The sequence below is a fragment of the Rhodnius prolixus genome, unplaced genomic scaffold (genome assembly GCF_049639745.1).
Source record: "Rhodnius prolixus isolate KJV_2025 unplaced genomic scaffold, Rpr scaffold_1, whole genome shotgun sequence".
Classification (NCBI taxonomy): domain Eukaryota; kingdom Metazoa; phylum Arthropoda; class Insecta; order Hemiptera; family Reduviidae; genus Rhodnius; species Rhodnius prolixus.
In genome coordinates, this window is record NW_027411581.1 from 45,209,276 (window position 1) to 45,233,334 (window position 24,059).

The 24,059-nt window shown below is 34.1% G+C and overlaps 1 protein-coding gene and 1 long non-coding RNA gene across 4 annotated transcripts in view; both read right to left on the reverse strand.

Annotated features, from left to right (window-relative positions):
• LOC141460566 (uncharacterized) overlaps positions 1-24,059 on the reverse strand; it is a 519,534-nt gene that overhangs the window by 110,250 nt on the left and 385,225 nt on the right. The window lies entirely within an intron of this gene.
• LOC141460594 (uncharacterized) lies at positions 13,372-23,984 on the reverse strand. Its single transcript, XR_012462203.1, has 2 exons — positions 23,838-23,984; positions 13,372-19,660 (listed from the first exon to the last, which is right to left on the reverse strand). It is a non-coding gene; the product is annotated as an uncharacterized lncRNA (long non-coding RNA).

Consider the following 24,059-nt stretch of genomic DNA (forward strand, 5'->3'; position numbering starts at 1 on the left):
AAGGTTAAAAGAAATCCTGTCAAGAATTGGTAGCAAAAAATAAGGTCTCTCTCTCTCTCTATCTCTCTTTATAAACTGGGTGCTAGGGGACATTCAGGGACATAGTGAGCTATTAAGCGGCCCGATCCTTTCACAAGAGATCTGAAAGGTTTTGAAGAGTGCTGAAGAGTTTTCAGCTAGATGCATGTCTTCCAGATCTGGAGAGAAGAAAAATTAGAAATTAAGGCCATTCAGACGATCTTTTAATTGGCCATTGTAGGTACAAGGAACGCATGGATCTTGACAGAGAATGGGAAGCAGAAAAGTCACTGTATTGTACTGGGACAGTGGTAGAAGCTGCTGCCTCCACGCCTTCACATCTTGCCCAAGAGCTCCTCGTCAGTCTCCTAAGTGACAGGACTTGAAGGACTTTACCATAGATTCTCCATAGATGGCCCTAAGCTTACTGGCCAGTAGAATCTGCTGCTTTCCAGACTCAAAGCTGAAAAACAAAGAAAATATAAAGTGTGAGACCCGCAAAGCTAAGATCTATTGTCTTGCGATTCTTCCTATCTCTATAAATAACTTGTCATATCTGCCAGAAAATCTACAATAGAAAATTTGCCATGATTTCAATAGTATAAGAAAACGTTTTTTTTTATTTCACTTACGATTGTATTTATATCTTAGCTCGTTGAAAGCCCCCCGGTCTAGACCGATCTATACTTCAAAAGACACAGAGTAAGCCCCTTTAAATACAACTAAACAAAAGTTCTTTTTGAGCCCCTCCAGAGATTTGTAGCCGATTATATTACCGCATCCATTGTACCCCCTTAGAAACGCCCCTTTCTGGGTCTGCCCTTGCGGCCATAAAGTAATACCTTAAGTTTTTCCCCCCACCGATTGAAGTCAATATCAAAGGGAAATATATATCCTCTTTAATGACTGCAAAGTCTTTTTGCATTTCTTATTGTTTTAATTATTCATACTCATCTTTATAAAAGTTCCAATTTTTTCTTAACCACCACTCCTAACGCTTTTAATTCAGTTCCTAAAATTTTGATGAACGAAATCCTATAATTGAACTCCCAAAATTGAATCTGAGTATAGGAATTTGGGTTGTTGTTTTTCCATCAATTATATTTTACGCAATATATAACTTTTCCCATTTCTAACTGTTCAAAGGAATTAAAGGATTAAAATATGCTGCTCTAGTTCAAAATCTTTCTTCTGGAAATCTTCCTGAAAGACCCCAACCAGTCTTCTTAAAAGGCTGTGGTCTAATGAGCTCTTTTTAATGATGAGAGTGACTAATGGTTCAGTGTTTTGGTGAGTTATCAGTGGGTAACTTCATCGCTCGTTTGTATATATTGTTTTCTCTTATTTTCTGTTTTATCATGGTTAATAATTGCGCCACTGCCCTGATCGTACCAAAAAATAAACGAAAAAACAAATTATTTCCTGGAAATAACTGAGTTTTTTTGAATGGGTGGTTGTTGACCGTATGAAAATAGTCAACATAACTTCTACTATGCATCTATTCATGCAAGTAATATTTTCTCACCAGTAAAGTAATTTTTTATTTGAACTTTAACATAAAAATTTTACTTTACAGAAAGGATTAAAGTACTATAAGGTAAATGGTTTGAAAATAAACTAAATCGTTCCTAATTTCTGTGAACAAACTAAAGGCAGCACTTCTGCTAATTGCAAAAAATATAAATGAAAGAGTAATGAAAAACATATTACACGGTGTTTAACATTAATTGCAATTGGACCAACTTCTAAAAGGCAAATGAAAAAATTAAGCAAACAGAAAAAAATATTCGTCTCTCAAATGCTCAGAACAAAACTGCAGATATTAGAGAATAAAAGCAATAGTTTCAACAGAAGGACTGAAACCAATTTCAGGGACTGTTAGCTAGCTTAATAGTGCAGCAAATTATTAAAACTGTCCGGTAGGACAGTTGTAAAAGGGTTTGCATACAGAATATACGCACATATACATAGCTCTGTATACATAAGTACAAAGTAGTGAAACGAAAAAAATAATTTGTTTGAAGAAACGATGTAATCAAAATTATCTTTTAGAAAAAAAAGATTGCCCGAGTGTTTTCCTTGACGTCGCTCAGGTGTTCGACAGGGTGTGGCACGAGGGACTACTGTTTAAGCTGAGGGAGATTCTTCCTCATACTTACTACCTCATCCTCAAATCCTACCTACAAGATCGATAATTTCAGAGTCAACTGTGGAGCAGCAGACTCTGCTATCCGTCTAGCTCGAGCTGGTGTTCCTCAGGGCAGTGTCCTAGATCCTCTTCTTTACTCCTTATATTCAGCAGATATACCTCAACATCCAAATACCATTCTTTCTACCTTTGCTGACGATACTGCTATCTTATCTCCTCATTCCGATCCTCTTATCGCTACACGAACTCTACAAACACACATCAACCACTTACAGGACTGGCTTTTCAAATGGAGAATCAAAACCAACGTTACGAAATCAAAGTTTATAGTATTTACTCTCAGACGGAAAATCCTACCTCCTATCATCTTGAACCAAACTCCTATACCAACTGTGGACAAAGTACGCTACCTTGGACTGCATCTAGACAAACGGTTGACATGGAATCCACATACTAGACTGAAAAGACAAGAAACTAACCAACGCTACAAACTTCTCGCCAGACTACTTGACAAACGTTCGAAACTTAACCTACATAACAAAAGACTCTTCTATCTACTGTTACTGCGACCTATCTGGTCATACGGCATCGAAGTATGGGGATCGACTAAGCGTACCAACTCACTACACCTCCAGGCATTACAGTCAAAAATACTTCGAAAACTACTTAACGCTACGTTCTATGTATCTAACCTCACTATCCATAATGACCTCAAAATCCCTTTCATTACAGATCTTGCTAACACTCGATTTCTCAAATTTCATTCCTCTACAGCAGCTCATCCTAACCCTCTCATAGAACACCTATCTTCCTCCACATTACCAGGTAATCCTCTAAGGAGATTGAGATCTTCTCTTATCGTGAGAGCAAAGCACGTTACTGGAGTGGCACCACAGGGTGCCTTCTCCACACATGATTTTCTTCTATTTCTTCTTTTTTTACCATATTTGCTTGTTGCAACAACTGTTGCAGTGGTAAATTACAATAAAAAATTAAAAAAAGAAAAAAGAAAAAAATATATATAGGATATATATTATTTTTTTAACAGTACTAATTTCATATTATAGTAAAATATTGAAATTAAATAAATTGACTGGAAACTCTGTAAACTCCCAAACTTTCCTTCGTCGTTAAGCGAAATTAAAAACCACAATCCTCAACTCTTATTTGGTATTCTCATACATTGCCCTGTAGAAGATGTATAGGAACCTTACAAATTTTGGGAGTTACATTTTTGAGATTCCGGAAATACGTATTTTGCTTAGCACTGAATACGGAAAATATGTTTTATAATGTGGTCTTTGTGAGTGTTTCGTGTTAACACAATGACTTAAAACCGGAACAAGTGTAAAGCTGTTGTTCCACTTCCGATACTGCTTTAAGGTCCAAAATCCTATTTTTTTTTTTTTTGTTTTTTACAACTTTCTTAAAAATGGCACCAAGATTTTTTTAAAAAAATTCTTACGCTTTTATCCAACCAAATATCTATCACTTTTAATTCTTTTTGTCCAAGGGTTTATCAAGGTGACTGCTTAGCTGAATTCAACATTTTATGATAGCATCAATCGTTTCCTTTACCTACCGCAATATCTTTAATTTATAATTTATGTTAAGAAAACCCCGCTATTTTACACCATAGCGAAAAGAGTTGATATGTAAATGAAGCTTGGAGATAAAACATTTATCTACTCAATTGAGGCGAACCTTGGGTTAGAGCTAATAGTGTGTGTGACTTAGGGGTAACCCTAAATAAAGGATCTTTCTTTTAGCTCCCATATAGAAGGAGATCTGCAGAAAGACTGCAAGAAACATGGAGTTTTAAAGAGATCTACGGAGGTGGTTGTACAGAGCCATACTCGTAGTCGTTACAGATCCCAAAGCGATGGTCGTTATTTTTTTTATCCGTTCGTCCGAATCACCATGGTGTATGCTTTTGTGAAAAGGAAATCGTATGCAGGAAGGCTGTCAACAGCCTTGAGGCGATTTTGTTCTGCTTCTTTACAGTAGTTTGCATTTTATTTGCCATAGATTAGGGCACAAATAATAAATTTTTAGTACACCATAAACTGTTATTATTTTTCAAATATTCATTTATGTCCTTTCAAATATTCATTTATGCCATTTCATATAATCGTTAGATTCCAGCAAGGAGTTAGCACTTTATCAATTTAAACCACAACATCTTCTGGTAGTTAGCTCTCGCTCTGTAGGCTTCATTGATTATTCATTTTAAAACTCAATATTCAATGGAAATTACAATAAAAAGCCCTATCAGTCAATATATAAGAGTTTTCATTTAGTCCATATAAAAAAGTCTGAAAATTCAATCTTGAACGTTTTATTCTGGATTTGTTTCTAGTTAGAGTTACAAAGAAGTTACTTGTTTATCGGTAATATTACTTGGATTGGGAATTGTTTTATTTTAAGAAGAATTTAGTTGGTTATAGTTTCGAAGTCTTTCTTGAATGCACAGGATTCGGAAACTCAAAATATAAAATACGGGGTACTTTCAAAATGTCAAAGATTTTATTATCTGAAGAAGTGGGAAGGTTTCATGCCGGTTTCTTTTGTTTTTGGTACTTTCTCTCTCGTACTAAGTAAGAAAAGTATTGACGGTCATACTAAATGTAATTGTGATTTCACCAGACATATCACGTTTTCACGTCCAATGTGCCCCCCCCCAAAACAATTGTTTAATGAAAATAGTTTATGAGATTTTTCCAAAAATACCTGTTGTCCCTAATCTTGTACAAATTATACACATAAACTAAATAAAGCACTTTTATTAAAATATTTCTAGCGAATTTAGTTTTGACGTGAATACGTCTTTAAATTTGCTATCATATGGAGGCAATCCAAAAAATCTAATAACAAAATCAGGGAATACAGTTTGGCATTATAGTTTCGAATCTATAAAGGATCAAAGAATTCATGACGATAAGCGAGGACTGTGGCGCATCGCGCGCGGTGGAGGGGAAAGCGCCGCCATTTTGAGATCTTTTTTGCTGCGTATCGAGATTTGCAATTAGTATAACTTTTGACTCGGTGAAGCTACGATGTTCGTTTAAGTTTTAATCGTCAGCTGTCGTCATAATCTATACAAAACATTAGTGTAAAATAGTGACAGTGAATATAATGTTAGAATAAAAAAATATTATCAAAAATATATAATGTCGGCCTACACGCGTCGAAAAGCTAAAACCAAATACAGAGATCGTATACGATTGGAAAAGGCTTCTCAAGAACAATCGAATGGTAATAATAAAACACCATATGACCGAGACAAGCTGTGAACGTAAAAGAATGAATGCGGCCGAGCGGATCAACGACGGTTTCAGTATATCTGTAGCTGGGGCGGTTGAAAGTATGCAAGTGGATGATGAAATCGCTTCTACATCGACAACGGACTGTATAGGCATAGATTGTGTTCGATCGTCGATTATGAAGACACATTTTTGTATCACAGACCTATAATTAATAAAGTTATATTGTAACACAGTAATTATTTGTTTCCTTGATTTCATCCTAAATACATAAATAAAAATATTTTATATAAAAAATATAACCCGTTACGTAAACGTATTCATGACCCAGCCAGTTTTATTTTTTTAGGATTTACTGAGGATGTATGGAGTTAGGATCCTCTAAAGTATGATTTCATTAAGAAGTAATAAACAGTTTTTTTATTCCCGATAATGCTGGAAATAGTTAAATAAGTTTTAAACATCTGTATAATCCGGATCCTCAAAAATCGAAGGGACCGATAGATCCTCACCAGATTTTTTTCATTATCACCAAATCCAAAATGAAGTCTACAATCCAGAGTTGAAGATTAAAATCACTAGAATTCGTATCAAATAAAGCAGTAACCAGAAAAGTTGCAGTTAAGGAACTAAAGATAATGATAACAAAAGTTTATTTTAGATAATGTAAACAGGCTGTAGGGTAGATGAGCCGAAAGCATTACTTTCTAGTTTAGTCAAGTTAAATCCAGAAATTTACAACATTACCTTCTAGCAATTTCCTTCGCTTATCCCACAGATAGAAACTGCACTAAGTGTTTCACTGATTACCTCCAGTTTGCCTTACTCCCTCGGCTTGCTTTAATTTAGAATATTATTTTCTTTGGTTTCCCTACAGCTAATGTTTTCTTTAGTTTGTTTATTTTCTTTTAAGAGAGGAACAATTTTTTTTGAAGTCTTCTGGAGTTCCATTACGTAAGGGTATTAGTGCTGTACATGAGCTGAACAGAGGGATGACGAACAACCCGGGGTAGACAGTGTGACCTAAGAAACACTTCTTTCAAGAAACTCCAACGAGAATCATAAATTATCAGTAATGAAAACAAGCTGGGAGACGCCTCTCTGTAGAGAAATATCCTGCAAAATTTTTAATTTAGCAGAAATGTCTAAATGGCAATGTTTAATTTCCTGACAGAAACAATGAGGACCTATTTTTAGAAATGACGTATTCATTTCCCATCCAGCTTCCTTTACAACAAGATAAGTAATATGTTTTATCTTTATGATGTACCTTATTTTTATTTTAGTGAATGTGTAGAAAGACGATCCTCTATTAAAGTACTACTAAATTATGGTTCTCAATTTAAGCCCTAACAGATAAGTAATGAAAAAACAATAATTTACAATTTGTAATTTGTCCACTTTTTTTAATCTTTGATTGCAATTTACCACTGCAACGGTTGTTGCAACAAGCAAATATGGTAAAAAAAAAATTATTAAGAAAATCATGAGTGGAGAAGGCAGCCAGTGGTGTCACTCCAGTAACGTGCTTGGCTCTCACAATAAGAGAAGATCACGAGGCCATCTTCTCGTCAATCTCCTTAGAGGATTACCTGGTAATGTGGAGGAAGATAGATGTTCTATGAGAGGATTAGGATGAGCTGCTGTAGAGGAATGAAATTTAAGAAAACGAGTGTTAGCAAGATCTGTAATGAAAGGGATTTTGGGGAGTTTTCGAAGTATTTTTTTGACTGTAATGTCTGGAGGCGTAGTGAGCTGGAACGCTTAGTCGATCCCCATACTTCGATGCCGTATGATTTGTCCACTTAACTCTTAAAATTGAATCTTACATGCAAATAAAAATTACAAACTATTTCAGTAAAAAAAAAGGAGTGTTCCGCTTGGCGGTTTTTTTGGGCGGATGAAAGTATCATATTGTATAGCAAGAGTTTTTAAGCTAAAAAAGCTGTGTGGCTAAACCCAATGGCATTTCGCTTCGAGAACTCGCAGATCGGAAAAGCCAGTGACTATCTAGCATTAATCACAATCAGAGCAGTAGGATGTGAAAAAGCAGTAGTAGCCTTTAGCATAATTCTTGAACGTTCTTGGTTTATTAGAATAGCACGTAATGATTTATTGGGCTGGACTTGTAATCAGAAATGTAGAGGTAATTTAAAGAAATAATGAAAGCACTGTATCCTTTTCGAAATCGTGTTTGTCAGCCTTGGGACCACAGATGAAGCTTCGATGCTGTATACTCGTAAATACACACTCTCTATTGGCACAATTGGCTTTTCCTCGCATTCCCTTAACATCAAATAAATTAACGTAGCTGTACGTAATAAAGTAAAATTAAGTAATTATATTAATTATAATAATAAAAAAAAAAGTATAAAAAAACATTAGACGGGCGTGAGTCACAGTTGTTTGTTTTGATAGTAGAGGCGTTATCAAAAATTGCAAGCATGACTCAGCACTCTAATAATTTTTTATGTATTTTTTTTATCTTTGGCCTAGCAGCTTCCGTCCTGAGAAGTTACCATACATCAAATTATTTTCACTATTTTAACACTTATCTCTACATCTTTTATTTAACAAACTTAGTTTTTAACTACTACGTACATACATTTATTTATACACAAGGGACACACCAAAACCTCCTCATATTCTGATACTCGGCGACAACTTGACAGAAGAATCAATCTCCGAAAAATAGAAACCGGACAAAACGGTAAAAATAGACGCCAGGATAAGGATTAACTTATTGATATAATATACTTTTATTTATTGATTTATTGCGTCATATACCAGAAATGTATTATATCTTACTTTATACAGAACACATACTGAGGCGCAATGGTACCTAAGCGGTTAGAGGTGAGGCCCGTAAAGCTAAGTTGTATTGTGGTACTGGGTTCGGTCCCCAGCCTAAGCTTTAGATTTTACTAAATGGTTAATAAGGAAAATTTAAAGTAAAATGCGTTTGCTAGTCGCTTCCGTCTAAGAAGTTGCCCGCCTTAAAAAAAAAAAGGGCATTACTTTACTTTTTACAGATTCTATAATGTGCTACTTCCATTGCTACGTGATAAGAAACACCAGCCCTTGCTGAAACTCTCCAGGAAAATAAGCTCAGGCTAGATCAAAGGAGATAATGAGGCTAAAGCCGTTTCAACGGCGTGGTGGATTGTCTGGGTAGAAAAGAGAGGGCTTGGGCAATCGGATTATGGATGACTGGACATTATTAAGGAAGGTAATGAAGCAAGAGCACATTAGTTCGGAAATAAAAGGTATGCTGAGGTCTTTTTTGAAGGGTATCATTGCAAACGTAGAGCCAGTTAGTATTGAAGTAGGGGATTCACTTTTGACTTAAAAAGTCGCCTCAGCTTTGTCTCCTGTTCAGTCAAGTATGTGGGTTCCCAAGTTATTCTGCTTTCCAAGTACAATCCCGGAAATCGGGCTCAGTTAGGAATGTCCTGAATACTTCTCTACACAGTCAGTCAAGTCAGTAAATCAACCAAGCATAAAAGTAAAGGTAGGAGATTATTTAAAATTCATCTAATGTTAAATATATTGCCTAAAGCTACAATAAGTTTTGAAGCAGGCTTACTGATGTGTTCTAAACAGAAGCAGATGTAATCGCGCTGATTAATTTATGTCCGGATGCGCATCTGTAGATGTTAAATAGATACGCCAGTGAAACCCCTACACCTCATCTATTTTTTTGTGCTTCAAACAAGAAATATGTCTAATATTCTTTTTTTACAAGTTTAAGACTTGATTGTAAACAAGATGAAGTAAATAGCAACTTATATTACATTTTAAAACTCACGTATGTTTACATGGTCTGTCAACAAGAACTTTATGTTGAGGTTTAATGAGGATTGTCCATGATTGGGTTTATCAGATAAACTTTGCTAAAACTGATTGCACAGTTTTTGGCGGCCTGAAAATAATAATGAACTGGTTATAAATGGACAAGGTTCAGAGAGAGTAAATAGTTTCAAATAGCTCGGCTGAATGCTGGACATGAAATAGCTGTGAGCTAGAGATGTAACATAAAAGAGAACAAGCAAGTGGCATGTACTCTATAGCAACAGACTATCCAAGTAAAATAAAAAGAAGAGTCTTCCACTCCACTGTAGGGGGAATTTTAGCGTCGGTGCTAAAATATGCACAATGACAAAGAAGAACTAATAAAAAGAAGGTAGCACAAAGAGATAAGGAAACAAATGAATGTTCTGGAAACTGCTGTAAAAAGGGGTTAAAAAATATAAAAAAAAGTTTAACTGTTATGATCATACGCGTCGTACGACCCCGAATAATAGGCCAGCAAGAGTTACGTATTGCTTTCTTTGCCGAAGACGATGGAGAGACAATATGAGTTACAGAGTAGATGCCAGTGCGATGCCTTTGTCCAGAAGTTTGGGAGGGCAGACAACTGTGGAGAGATGTATTTTGATGCAACTCTTAAAGTAAGGTAAAGGAAGAGTCGGATTAGAAAAATAAAGTGAATTTACTTTTATTAATAATTTACTGCTAAATTGCACAGTAAGTATGGGATCAGTAACGCACATTATGAAGGAGATTAAATTAGTGGATATCCAAGAGATAACTACGCTAAACGCTGGATTACTTGCTTAGGATTATGCTCCGTGAACGCCTTAACAGCAGCAACTCTTCATCAATTGCAGACTGAGAAGATAGTTGTCCAATTAGAATACCCTGATGAAGTCTGAAGAAGTACAACACACATTTCATGATATTTTACAATCGCTCTATAAAAACAATTTTACAATTTCTTAAATACGTAAAATTGGAGGTATATGTAACTGCACAAGTTTAAATAATATCACTGACCCGGATACAAATCTAATGTGTAAGACAATTCTGTTAACTGATTTTAACAATGTTAGGAACTTATAAGTAAGTGAATTATTCTTCCTTGAAAAGAAGAACAGTAATTATGAAGGAAGAAAGTTGCTGTACTGTCAATCTTGTGGTTCTTTTTTGCCACAGGATCTTGGTTTTGAAGCCTAGTTTCTTGACAAGGCTAAATGTTTTGTGAATCTCCTTTTCGAGACAAGTAAAAGTGGCGAATGTTCTGGGTTTGTAGTTAATAATGTAGGAAGTATAACTGTTATTTATGACTATTGTTGGAATGGGGTTGAATTCGCGCTCATAGTCCGGTCATTTTAAGAGGAATGGTATTCAATCTGAGAACAGCTAACTTATGTTGAGAAGAATGGTGAGTTTTGGCCTGCAAATGAGCAGGTAAGTGAAGCAAGGGAATGAAATGTAGTTCAAGTCAAATTTTCTACATAAAACTTATTAATCCATCTCAGTGGATGGTACGTGAAAGTAAGAAACCAGAGTTAGGGATAAAATTAGTGATATCAAGACAACATTTTCAATATATCAGCGCTTTCACAAGAAGAAACTGACTGAGAATAATTCTTCTGGTACCAATTAAGGAAAGTAAGAAGATTCAATATAAAGTAACTTAAACTACTTAAAAATAAGGAGTAATGGAAAATATTTCACTCAGCTGAATGTTCTATAGTTAGAGAGTACAAATCGAAGAGCAGGTCAGGACCAATTTTAACCTGAGAGAGCTGTAATCAATGTCTGTGACATTTTAACGAATACCTCACACAATTATAGAAACTACAATAAAAAGTTTTAAAATTAGGACAAGTTTAATAAAAGAAGGTGATTAGTTCTTCTTGGTTGTCCGTATCAAGAAGTGATATCGAATTGTCAGACAATTTATGGGGTAGAAGAACAATAAGTAGTCATAGAGAAAGGTAATTGTAAAGCTCATCTTAGAAATGGATAATATTTCTACTTTACTTTTACTTTTTTTTAAAAACAAATAGGTCAAAACCTTACCTTTAAAAAGAAAAATCTGTTTTTATAGTCAATTGTTTACTAATAACTCACTTCAACACTAGAAAAACTTAACTTTTAATATTTGTATGGCGAGTAAACCTCACTTAACCTTCCTCAAACAAAATGCGCGCGCAAAGAAAAATAAAATAAAAGAAAAAAGACAGTTCACTCTTACATATGATTTTTTTTTTTTTTTTTTTTAATGATTTAAGGCGTGTCAACATCCAAGGTTATTAGCGCCCGGAGCTTTTTCCAGTGCACTGCCGGCCTCCGGACAGTGTTCTCTCGTTACAGACAACACTGTCCATCACCGGACAGTGAGCTGTAAGAAGCTCCTAGGAAGAGAAAATCTAAGGGTCAGCTGCTGGATTCGAACCCGGGACCTCCGCGTGGGAGTCCAGTATGCTAACCTCATAGCTAATCCCTTCCCCTTTACATATGATTGGTTTAGTGTTAGAAATTACCAAAATAGGCCTGAATATAAATTACAAAATACTAAAATGTTATACAGAAAATGATTTCAAAGAGAAGAAGAATACATTTCATTGTCGAGTGAGAAAAAAAATTTGGAAAAAACAAATAATTTTATTTTTTTAGCTGCCAACCTGAACAAGCAAGGAGATTGCAATAAAGAAATAAGTAGGAGAATCATTCTATTATGGAGCAAATTCAATTAATATAAAAAGCTTTTCAGGTCTAATGTAGAAATTGAGCATAAACGGAACTATTTAATATGTGCGTATTACTCTAATTATATGTGAATGCGAAACATATGTAGGTTAATTACAGGTAAATTACAAAAATAATGATAGTATTAAAGCAATGATTTTTTAAAAAAATTATTATTGATGATTCTAGTATTTGAATCTGTGTGAATGTGAGCCAATATTATGGGATGCACAAAATTGGGCAAAATATTTCCCATCTAATTGGCAGAATCACGAACGAAGAGTAGATAGGAAATAACTGGGGAACAGGTGCTATTTGTGCTCCAGATGTTTGCAAACATTCTCTCAACGTTATTAAACAATCATGCCCTCCTCTTCCTCGTCCCACTGGGGCTTTTCTTCTTTCTGAAAACAAATTATGCATATGCTTCATTTTATAATGTATTCAGTGGTTGGTTACATGTGTAACACAAAGGTTCGTTACAATTTTAAATGTAACTTTGCCTTTTGAATCCTTGATTATCGTGGGTAAAAGAAATTGTAAATGTCATTAAGAAAGTAAGCACCTGCTTTCATCCAAATGCAGACTAATGTAAGCAAAAAATATTCTTACTTCAACTAACTAATATAAATAAATAAATTATTTAAACTTAGTGGTTGTGGATTTGGCTTGGAGGTTGTGGTTTTAATGTAGGTAACGGTATGAGAGATTATAACCACAAGTGCAATAGTGGAGCAGAAATGTAGCGCTGGTGGCAATCATGTGGCGGTTCTGGTACGCAGTGGGGCGATAGTGAAAAGCTGGTGGCAATCGTGTGGCGGTTCTGGTGCGCAGTGGGGCGATAGGGAAGCAATGGTGGCAATCGTGTGGCGGTTCTGGTGCGCAGTGGGGCGATAATGAAGCACTGATGGCAATCGTGTGGCGGTTCTGGAGCACAGTGGGGCGTGTTCTATCGTGTACTAAATCCAACTAAATTTTTTACTTATTTATTGCAACTTTTGCTAGAAAAATGAACTCTTAAATTGGAAATGTACACATTGCAGTTCAAAATAGTTCATTGTAGAAACAGCTCGCATCTAAACGTGATGGCACTTGTAGATTCTTACTGTGGAGAGAAGACGGGAACTCCAACAGTGATAACATTTTCAGAAAAAAATTTGGATACCTAGAAAGTTCCAAGATATTTAGTAGATGACATAACATACTCTCAGATCCTGAGATTTCTCAGATATCTTGGATTGGAGATGGTGCTACATGTACCGATGAGAGACTACAATACAGCTGCATAGTATGAGATTATGCTGCCTAGAGCCAAATTATAATTTGTTCAGTACAACGTACAACTGCAAAATACATTGAACTTGCGGTAATTAATAAATTGCTAACAAAGAGAGGTTTTCTTCATATTATTTTTAACCATTGTATTTAAATGTAAAACAAGTACTAGTAAACTCTTGAAAGAATATTGTTAATTGGTTGTTTTAATATTAAACGCTTGTGCAATGGCTGTCAATAAAAATATAATGTGTAAATTTTATAAATGAAGTAAAGAAGATACACTAAACTTTATCGAAGAGTGAATATTTTTTTTTAAAAAAAATATTTCTACGCACATTTTCACCATTGCTCATATAGCACAAATACTGTCAACACCACAAAAGGTAGGACTTGATGATATCCTTGAGAACATGTTGCTCTGAACATGAGTGTACTTCGTGTTTACAGAGTCACTACCATTGTTGCGCGTAGAGAGATAGAAAGTATTGTTGTTGTGATCTGTTGTGTATTCAGAAAAAAAAAAGAATCTAATGCCGCTTAAAACATTTGAAATTAAAAAACAGTTAATTGTTAAAAACAATTAAAAAAATTAATGAAACAGTGAAATTAAAACTGCTTCCAAATATTCGTACAAAAAAAGAGTAATATTCATCAGTTAGAATTCATAAAGAAGTTAACTTAATTTCCGTTCCTTAAACATGTATGAATGGTGCAAAGAAGTTGAATTTAACAACTCACAAGAAATCGCATTAAAACGTTGGAATTAAGTTTAAGCGTTCCTAGAATCTTATTCCCTCATTTGTTATTTTTTTTTTTTTATTTCAGCTTGTTAAAAGAAAGCAAACGTCTCTTTAATAAATTTTAAATTAGATTTACTTTGCCTCACCACATACAATGTTAACATTTGAGCACAATAGCAAAACTCCTTAACATTCATTATTTATTAACTTTGTTACTTATACCATTCTTATTGACCAAAAACAGAACACACTTCTTCACATTCTAAGAAAGGTTTCTATTTTCCTCTTTTAACCATTTTTGCTCTCTTTTCCTCCTAAATTCGTCAATTATTGAAATGTCCACCTGTAGAAGAGTTTTCAAAGAATAAATTTTCTTTGTAATACTGGGGATGCCAAATAAATTATTCATCTATTTGATCTTTAGAGCTATTATTGATGATTAAAAATAGTTTTACACGTTTATGTCTCCGTTCTTGATTTTTCTAGCTCATTCTTTAATTTTTGTCTACTTCAATGAAAAGACTATTAACCAAAAAAGCTGTAGCCAATGATCAGTAAATCTGATTACAGCCAAATAGTTCTAAATTAAGCAAATAAATTGGCTATTTATTTGAGGGTTTCGCAACCTTTACCCAACCGAGGCACAACAAAGTCTGTATTTCATTCTTTTTGGTTCTCCACAAAGTTTTCAGTTAGGTAAAACATGAAATTTTAAAAATTAAGAGTCTTATTTTGTCGCATTAGTGCGTAGAATTCTTTTTGTTAAACTAGTCTAGATTTGTACCCGTGCTTCGGCATTCCTCACATCAAAGTTTTTGTTTTCTTATTAATAAAGTGTATTGCACTACGACCAAAACAGATCTATTGAGCCCTACACTCATGGGACCACTTATCTTTCAGCATCCCCAGGTGATGGAACCTCTCATTCAGGTCCTCCAGGGAAACTCTAAAAAGAGCGGCAGAACTGGCAATCAGGAATCACACCACTCGCTAAGCCAAATTTCGCCTTCAATCTAGTACAAGACATTCGGAAGAAGACTTTGCAAAATTATAAGAAACGAAGGTTGCTGGGATTCAAATCCAGTTTCCTCTTTAAGTAAGCTCTATTAAGGGCCAAAAAGTAGCCAGCAGGAGTTGGCCTTTTTTTTTTTTTTTTTTTTTTTTTTTTTTTTTTTTTTTTTTTTTTTTTTTTTTTTTTTTTTTTTTTTTAAAAACAAGCTTTGAACAAATTACCAACCCGAAAAGTGTTTATGAAGGCGTTGAAGACATGGACGCTATCGAAAGGCTGATGAGCATTCAGTCGCGAAGATTGAATGAAAAATATGTCTCATTTTCGGGTCTTTTAAAACCGGACTAATGGCAAAGATTACGTGACAAACTTTAAGAAACCAATATCCTCATGTTATTTTTAATTATCAAGCTTGAGAGGTTGAGATAGAAATGCCAATTGGCTAGGATGGAGCTAAACACGATGCCAAAGAATATCCTGTACTAGCGGATTTTCGGAATAAGTAGAGTCGGACGACCGAGACTCGGTTTGATGAAAGAAGCCTCCGGAATGGAGATCGTTGCTTGAAGAGACCAAGACCATCACGGGTTGTAACGCCATTGAGATGAAGAATAAGATGAAGAAGTCAAACTCAAAATAAATATACAGTAACTTATATTTTTTTTTTCTGAAATCATTACTTTTTTTGCGATAAAAATGTTATTACTCAGAAAGTTTTAGTCCGAATTCGATTGTGATGACACGGTTAGAAAGACAGATAAATTTCCTAAAAATTGACACCATTTTGAAGCATAAGTTATTCTCCAAATAAGTGACGTCACTCAAGAACAGTGGAAAATATGAAGTTGGCCAATACGTCTTTGAAGTCCAATTCAGATGTACTACACACAGTAGGCCTATGAACATTAGTTCATCCTGTATAACTTGGGTGGTTTTCAAAATTTTGGATATGCATTATTAAATTAAATTGAACTCAGATGGGTTTACAATGAACGGAAAGTTACGGAGTACTACTTCGTTGTTGTTTAGTCTTTTGAGATTCAATCATGAACAAAGCTCTTTTTCCAAATTTTATTTGTAAATATTATAAATAAAATAACAGTAATATTTTGTTTTACTTTAGGACCTAGAATTACATTATTAATTACAACCTGGGGTCGGGAGAACGAATGGAGGGACCAAAACTGCCATTTAAGTGAGCATTTTAAAATTTGAAGTTTAAAAAAATAAATACGAAGGGCCTAAAGCTTTTTTAAGTAAGTGATCTAAATTTTTTTTTATAAAAAATCAGTCAATCAACTTGATTAAAAAAATAAATGTCCATTTATTATGAATCATATCTTAATTTATGTTTCAACGAGAGACAATCATTGTTAAAGCTGAAATATGAATGCCAAGTATAATTAATGTTTTCCAACCATTTCTGTCTAGCATTGAATGCTTGATAACAGAATGGTACAAGCCAAGTGATTTATAGATAGGGATATTGAAGTGGACATTGTTGAATGAAATGTATTTTATGAATGGGTAGAAAATTAGCTAGATAGATAGTCGTAAATAGCAGAAGTAAAAAAGTATTGTGCGAGCTACAGGTCCCCGTATTACATGTACGAAACATACCCGACACTCGGCTACTGATCAATACCATAAACCCTGGTACTGGCGCTGCGGAGCCTTTGCTCGACCTTTCTTCTTCCTTCGCCTCCTTTCAACACTAACTCCTCTTCATATGTACTCACGGCGTAAATTTCATTTTAATATTCACCTTTTTTTTCCCCTAAATTAATTTTACACGATGATGAAAATGAAATATTAACTGCTACTCGTTTAGATTGAGTATTGACTCTGTTTGTGGTACTAGCAAAAAGTTAGTTGAATATGTACTGAAACTTGTTTATTATCAAGAGGTTAACCCACTTTTTTTTTTTAATATATGTATATAAAATTATTTCAATAATATGCTATAAAAATGTAATTTAACTTCAGACTGTACACTTTATTAAAGAAATTCCAGCTTTAAGGTATAACAAGGCTTGACTACACAACATCTGAATAGAAACATGTAAATACCCATTTGTTGTCAGCATACTAAATATAAATTTTCTTTAACAAATGGGCGTTTAGAGTAGGTAAAATTCTGTGGGGATTAGCCAGTAAGTCAGTGTGCCTCAAGGGGTCTCCAGTGGCAGTGATTGTTTGGCTATACTTGAGATCTTAATGAGGAGGAACCCTAGAGGAAAGGTTGAAGTTTTCTTGTCCCAACAGCCGAACTTCCAGCCACAATGTAAGTCAGTGCCATCTTTCAAAGACAACCAACACTAGCTGTCCGTTGACCCAACCATACGATGCATATGTTTATACTCAGAGAGCAATAAGCCTTGTCTTTGAAGCCTAAATTCGAACGAATGCTCTCTCTCGGCTTTGTTTTGTATGCTTAAAGTAAACTTAAGTGAGATAATGATCTTTTCCACCTGCCTCTTTTCTAGAGTTTCACCTACCAATGCTATGATTATTTGAATGTCCATGCTTCGTTAGTGTTCTTAATTGACATATTTTTCTGAGAGCTACTTTCCACAACATGCCATCTCAAGGCAAACGTTAACCATATCGTTACAGGGAGATCACGACATATTCTCAAATGTTCTGCAGATTTGATTTCAATGTAAAGGGATGCATTCTCCTGTTCGAAAAGTACTAGTTTTCAGCTTTCCAAACTGTGAAATTCTATGCTAAAGCTACACTAAATCCAGTTTATCCCAGTAGAGCTAATAACAGCCAGTATTGTTTAGAAACGCAGCAAGCATTGTTCTTTTACTACTTCCATGTTTAGCTGGGCAAATGAATTATTTTGGAATTACTTAAATTATACTTATTATATTACTCAAATTATAAGAAATTATCAAACTTAAAATTTCGTTCCTGGTACTCAGTTTACTGTTTTGTAAAAAGTTCTCAGTGTTTAACACTTCATTGCCAATCCGAAGCCAATTTGACTCCAAAAAAAATAGGAATGGCCTCTGTTTCCCCACATCTCATAGCTATCCCAAAATGCTCTTAGATATGCTATCCCCACTCTCTCACCATTCGATAGTCACGAGCTGAAGACCGCGGAATTCTTAGTTACTTTTTGCAGATTAGTTTACTTGAATCATAAGAGTCATTTTGACTCCAGATTGGCAGTACACGTAAATATATCGGAGTCATTTCGACTCCTGATTGGCATTATAAGAAGATTTTCTGTTATGTACTAACTTGACTCCAGATTATTGCCTAAATGCTTATTTGATAAATTTACATAATTTTCATAGAAAGTATCAAGGCACAAAAAAAAACCTCTTTCTAGAATTCATTTTCTGTCCGAATTTGAAGCGAATTGGGTAATTTCCGATCCGTATCAACAGCGCACAGTAATTGAAAAAATAGTGAATGTAATTAAAAAAATAAAAAAGTTCCTGATCAGAAGGCAGTCAATCAGGGTTCTAGAAAATACTGAAATTACTGCGATCCTAAGTTGAAGTTAATTCCTTCTGCGTGGAATGTTAAAACCAATTTGTGGACAAAATTCGTTTTTTCGTTCTTAATTCCTATTCTTTCTCATCCTTTAATGCAAATTTTATTATTAAAATTGAAATCAATGTAAAAAAAAGATAAAAATAAAATTGGCAATAACTGACTAAGTTCGAGCATTGGTAATTGGTGTTAAAACGTTCTAATTCTATAATTGGAAGGAAATTTTTGCGGGTTTCAGAGGTAAACTGTAAAATTTTATTACCAAACTAATAATCATTCAATTTTATCATTAAATAAGCACCGTGAGAATCAGCACATCTTCACTAACAATCGATGCAAGTCGACTTATAAAAATGGAATTATAAAGTGAGTCCTCGGGTTCCAAGGAATGCGATCAATGCTTCTTTTGCCTAGGCCCTCTTTTGTAAAGTTAATAAGTTATGCAGTTGCTTGAAATGAGGATAATTCCTCATTGGCGAGAATTCTGAAGAGTATGGTGGGAAAGACTGAACCTTCGACCTTCAACTAATTCAACTTTCGGACAGCAGTGCTTTGTGAAATGGTATAGGCGAAAGTTGTCATGCAATAGAAACGGGCCCCTTTTGTTGACCAATGTCGGCTGAAGTTGACGTTATTTCCGGTACATTTCATCACTTCTTGATAGTACATCACTGCATTCAGTGAAGTGTGCGGGGGAAGCCTTCTTCTACTGCTATCCACAATGTTTCCTATTGTCGTTCAGGTTACAATTTTCATTACGAAACTATTCGGTATAAAAAAAAAAGTATATTTTGTTGCGCAATTGCAGCGAGGGACAAACCTCCAAACGTGCCAGTTTTCGCTCATTGCTCAAATCAAGAACTACCTGCGAGCTTTTCCACATTAACTAACTTCATGTTCCACTTGAATCATTTGAGATAGTCCCAGCTTCTACGCAAGTCTTTAAAGTTACATCTTTGTTTACCGTAGGTTAAACAGTACGAGAACTTCGAGTTCAAAACATCCAGACCCAACGTTGCACAAGGCTTTCCCTTAACACTACTGGTGCTCCAAAAGCATTAATTTTTTGAGTCGTCTCAGGTAGAGAGCTTCACCATAGTTTCAACTAATACAAGAAAATCGTCCGAAATTGGTTCCTTGACAAATCTCAATGGAGCTGACAAAATAAGAATGCAATAAACTGTAAATGTAGATACCAAGAACGTATTTTTGATAAGTGGAAACATTTGTCACAACATTTGTTTCAAGGAGTATTTTCCAAAACCCGTAAACACAAATGATAATCATATTTCAAACCCCTTCTATAAAGAGTATTTAGGAAAAGCTACATCATTATCAATAATAAAAGATAAAGAGAATAGGTATATTAGAATTATCATATGACAGAACTTAAATGATAACTAAGTAAAAATCTGCTTAATGAGACTGATTGTAATGAGTAAGCTCTATCCAAGCAACATTAAATTTAATTGGAACTTAATTGGTAGTTGAATGCTTGAAAGATATTAATTTAGAAGTTTTGTGCACAAATGCAATAATCCTAAAGAAGAACTTTGTAAATTAATTAATAATTTTTAAGATAAAAATAGGTACGCATTTTTTAATTATTTAAAAAAAGTTTTAAAACTAGGATCTTACACCTAACAAAGTTTATAAAGTGAACATTAACTTGGAATTCCTTCGCAACAGATACATTGTATCTCTATACAAATAAAGATGGTAATAATAAAATAACACACTCATTTTTAAATATTGTACAATCATTTTTAAGAAGTGGTACAATTTAGTAATGATTGTACTACTAAGTGGTACGCTATGTCAAAAAAAGGTTGGGAAACGCAGGTCTAGTAATTTAGAATGTAGGCATTTTTAAGAAGTTAATATGCCGTTAGAATAACAAGAACAATACAAGGCCTTTCAATACCGGCATTTAAATATTGTAAAAACTAAAAAATGTCACAAATACAGTTGGGAAAGTAAACTGTGCTTTGCTGGAGTTAGTTTCATTTAGCTCAAGTAAATATTGGCCGGAAGTTGGTTGCGAGAGAGACTGTGTAGTGTTACAGTTTTCTATTGATTAACCATTCATCTACGTCAATTATAACCTCACTCTACTCTCTAGATAATGTCTACCTGGTGGTGCAGTCAGCCATTCCCGGCTAGCTAAATATATTTCGTTTTTGAACTGATGAATAAGTTGGATGTTTGGCCATAGTTACAATACAAACTTCAGTGGACAGCTGCCATTTCAAAAAATCAATTCTCATCAGTGTTAAACATCTAAGAAAATTTATTCTTTATGGGCTTCAATTATTAAAGTTTCTAAAATAGCTGTTGAAAATGTTCCAAATAAAGGTACTAATTAGCGTTTCCGGTTTAATTAAAATTCCAGGCACCGTTTTCCGATAAAAGGATCAAATAAATGTGGGTAATAAATATACTCAGAAAATATTCAGTAAAATGTAATTACTGTTAATCAATTTTCATAAAATTCATCCATTTTTGGCACCCAAATGAAACGATCCCTGAACGTTGATTTCCATTGATAATCAGGAAATCAGCATAAAAACAATCCTACCTATTTGTGAATGGAAATATTAGGCGAAATTATCAGTTGATTCTCATTCAGACAGGAAAATACAAAATTTTCCTTAATACTGAGAGAAAGTTGGCTGAAAATATTGTAGTTAACAAGCTGCAGGGTATCGGCTCACATCTCTCTGGAAGAGGATGAAACGAACCCACACACTCACTACTCTACCTTCCCATATTCCAAGTAAATCCAAGCTGGGCTCTAAGGAAGGAAACCTTTGTCCTTTGAGTTATGTGCAAGGTATATTGTGTAAGGGCTCTGCCAACCATTCATCTCATAACATACACATTCAAGATGGCCCCTAACAGACGGTACATACCGGCTTTCTTTCGCTCACTCTAACCTTGCTACCAACACATATTATTTATGACTTCTTCCTCAAGCTGCCAAGCAAACCCCCCTTCTTTACCTTCTCAGCATTACAAAACATTCCTTGGACGTGGTATTTTCTTCACACATGTTAAAGCGGAGCATCATTTTCTAATTTGCATACATTCAAAATAATAAACGTTTTTCGATTTCTTAGCCAATTTTGTACTACAGTTTTAGTTTTATTTGCAGCTTAGTTGCATTTTTTTTTTGACCGAGTTTTATTTCTGTTATATGCGTATTTTTTAAAGTAGAGTGGAGCTGCTTAATGGAGCTTAAGATGCAGCATTTTTTTCCTCCAGAATTTAGATAAATATCCCAGCTTACAATATGAACAATGCTTACATCGTCTATCTATTACAATCGTACGACTACAGCTCGTAATATATGGATTAACTTTAACTTCATCTAACTACATGCGCACAAATTCTCGCAATTCCTCACACAACCTCGCAACCCCCAAAACACCTCTCAATATAAATCAGATGATGAACTAGAGTTAGACCAATTACTTTTAAGAACGTATATTCAGATTTCTTCTTTGTTTTCATGGTATGGAAGTTATTTGCCTATCATTTTTCAAGAAATATATTTTGTAATTTTGTTTCTGGAATTTTTAAAACTACCATGAGCTTTCTAAATGCTAACAGCAAATTAATAAACCTTCTTTTCTATGAAAGTAATCTAAAAAGGGTGGATGCAAAATCTGGCTTCAATAATGTTTGAAATAATGCTTATATTTCGTCCCCCTGGATAAAGTTACCTAGATACCTCATCAAAATATGCAGTTGTCTCTGAACAGATCTAGATAATTTTTGCAGAAAAGGATTATTACTAAATTTAAATAAAAGCCAATTTAATATTATCATTGTTTAAATTATCTATTTGTCAAATTATTTGTTAGAAGGAAATTTGTTACAATTAATTATAATTGTAAAATTCTGTTCCGAAGAAAGATCTTACGAGCTCAAAATTTGTATTAAGCTCTCTCTTAAAAATAAAGCTAGTAGGTAAAATTAAGCAAAAATAAAATAGGTTTTGCCCACTGCTTTTATTTATATTTATGATGTAATGGATAAAAATTTATTTTTGTGTCTAGTAAAGATTCACGGGTCACCAAACTAAAACGTTCCTCCTGGACATGCCTCTTCCACTTTATTATAAATATAATTTTTTTATGTAAAATCTTCATACTTTTCAGAATAACTTCTAAGAAATTATCTCTGGTTCAGTAAAAAATTTGATAGATTTAGCAGTTGAGCAGATATTAAAAAAAGAAAAAAAATTGTTGAAGAAACGATAGCGATCGCAGGAATAAGCGCTAATGTTTGGCAATCTAAATCAGCCCTCCTGTGATTTTTTTCAAAATCCTATTTCCGGTTCCAATGGTAGAACCTAAATTGTTTTAAAAATTTAAATTTTTCAAGTAGTGCGAACTATTCACTCAATAGATTGAAACCTAGGCACTGACCAATTTCTCAAAAACCTTTTTTTTTTGCCGCAATTTCTCAGCGGATCTTAAATTCCTGATAAAAATCCATTTCCAAAATTTGGAACAACCCTAATTCAAAGTAAGAATTTTATTTTACATTATTTTGTAGTGAAAATTTGCTGAAAACTGTTGATTCATAGAATAACAATACTAATGCTGAAAATAAATCGATTGTTCAATTATTTGAAAAGAAGGTAACATGAACTAAAATTACTCTCAAACGATTGCTGAAAATATCCAAACACTGGCCGCTTTTAGATGCTAGCCACATAATATATGTGCAGGAAAAGTAACAATAGGGCATCCTTTTTAATAATAGGAAGAAAAATGTGCTGTTATCTTTAACCAAAGAATGATGGATGATGCATCATAACTCCCAACCATTGTAAGTTTATCCAATAAGTACAAGAAAATAGCAGATGTGAAATATACAAAAGAATTTTCCTTACTCTAATCCTTCAATTTTGATTCAGACAAATTTTCTAAAAGGTCCAGTATTTTCCACAAATCTTATCATTCTACCAACCAACTGTGTTTTCGGAAAAATCGTGGAAAAGTGAATAAAAAAATTGGTTATTTGTCGACTAAAGACTTATTTTAACTGGAAGGATATTAAAGAAAAATTCTTTAAAAGACAAAGAGGAGTTATTTGAGTGAATTAAGAAATAGCAGAAGTGAAAATTAAACTAATTAAACAACGAACGGTCCCTGTGGTGTAGAGAAGCAAAACAGAATTACTCGTACACATTAAAATGAGCAGCAACTGAGAAAAAAACTGTAACCCAGTGGGCCCAAGATTGGAAACGTGGGACGACTGACGGAAACGTAGGGTGAGTACAGTCTAACTACAACTAATAATAAACGCGGAAGTAAACTTACAAAACAGCATTTTGGAACCATATTTTTCAGGAAAAGATCAACTATGATGAAGCGTACTGGACGTTGGGAAAATCAAATTGACATCAAATCATCAATCACATGATAAATTCAAATCAACCCCTAATTTAAGACATCATCCTTTTCAACACTTTGTATTTGTTCTGATCTGTTTACATGTTTAATTATTACGGTTGCTAAGTGATTATTTTATTTTATATATAA